Source organism: Octopus bimaculoides, chromosome 26 (genome assembly GCF_001194135.2).
Source record: "Octopus bimaculoides isolate UCB-OBI-ISO-001 chromosome 26, ASM119413v2, whole genome shotgun sequence".
Classification (NCBI taxonomy): domain Eukaryota; kingdom Metazoa; phylum Mollusca; class Cephalopoda; order Octopoda; family Octopodidae; genus Octopus; species Octopus bimaculoides.
Window position 1 is genome coordinate 22,410,673 of NC_069006.1, and position 1,811 is coordinate 22,412,483.

The following is a 1,811-nucleotide window of genomic DNA, read 5'->3' on the forward strand; positions in this document are numbered from 1 at the left end:
ATATATATATATATATAGATAGATAGATAGATAGATATATAGATAGATAGATAGATAGGTAGGTAGGTAGGTAGGTAGGTAGGAAGGTAGAGATACAAGCAGATAGCTAAACAGATATATAAATGGAAGATATCATGCATATGACCAACATAGCATAGATGTAAGTTAGACACTCTTTATCCTTATTTTGCTTTTGTGTAACAGCGCTACGTTTATAGTGGAATAATGCCATCACGTTTGTAAAATGGGTCACATAGGTAAAGGTAGCTAAGGTGTTTTAGGAACAATGAATGTAGGTTAATAGCATGGCTAAGATTTCATCTAAAGAAAATTACATTTTGTCAGCATGGAATTTCAATGTTTGTGTTGTTGCCTTTTCTCAACCCACGCTTCATTTAACAGACCTATATTCGGTGGCTCTCCACCCACAGCCTCGGATCACTCAAAGCCCTGTGAGTGGATTTGGTAAGCCTGTCGGATATGAAACGTAATGGATGTGTCTGTATGAGTGAATACAAATACATAAAGCTGAACAGGCTCGCATGCACATACATATATGACTATGAGCACATCTAGATATGCAAGTTTATGCATGAGAACATACATGAAACAGAACATACAGATCTGCACATATACATTCATGCATACAAACAAAAATATCGTTGTTAATGTTGAAATTCCAATGAAGGTGCCTTGGATCTAGGTTAGAAACCAGTTCTTCCTTTATTGGCCTTGAAATAAAACTGAAGAACAACATACATTGTGAGACTTGTGTTTCACTGTTGAAGCCATGAACATGAAAGTAAGTGGGTGCATCCATAAAGTTTTTATAGCAATTAACAAACAACCAGTGACAGAACTGATGCCAAAACAATTGGTTGCTCTACAGTTGATTGCCCGATAGAGTTATACTTAAATATTCATCGTCTGCAAAATCTTGAGGCTTTGCTTTCTTTCTGTTAGCACGTATTCTTTTATTTCTTACTTGTTTCTGTCATTTGACTGCGGTCATGCTGGGGCACTGCCTTAAAAGGTTTTTAGTTGAAGAAATCGATTGCAGGACTGATTCTTTGTAAACCTAGTACTTATTCTATATCGGTCTTTTTTGTTGAACCGTTAAGTGACGGGGATGTAAGCACACCGACACTGGTTGTCAAGCATTGGCCGGAAGACAAACATAAATACAAAGACACGCACATAAATATAATTATCTAAATGGAAAGACTTCCATTTGTACCCCCTCCCCTATAAAATTTTTAAAAACTATTAGACATGGTTGAAAGTTGATTTCCTACCATGTCTTATAATAATCCTTTCCACTTACACACAAGGCCTGAAATTTTGTGGGAGGGGGCCCAGTCGATTAGATCAATCCCAGTATGCAACAGGTACTTACTTTATCGACCCCAAAAGGATGAAAGGCAAAGTCGACCCCGGCAGAATTTGAACTCAGAACATAAGGACAGACGAAATGCCACTAAGCATCTCACCTGGTGTGCTAACGATTCTGCAGCCTGCTGCCTTCCCATGTCTTATAATAATGATGAAAAAGGCCAAAAATCTTTCGGAGATTGTTGCGTGATTATATTTTCATTGTTTAAGTCTGCTGTTCGTGATTATATTTCTTTGTTTTGTATATCTTTTCCCTCTTATCTTTTACTTGTTTCAGTCATTAGACTGTGGCCATCCTGGAGCACCACCATGGAAAATTTATAGCTGAATGTATCGACCCCAGTACGTTTTTTTTTTTTTTTGTAAAGACAAAAAAAAATAATAGCTGGAAAAAAATAACCAATAACTGAAACGATTAA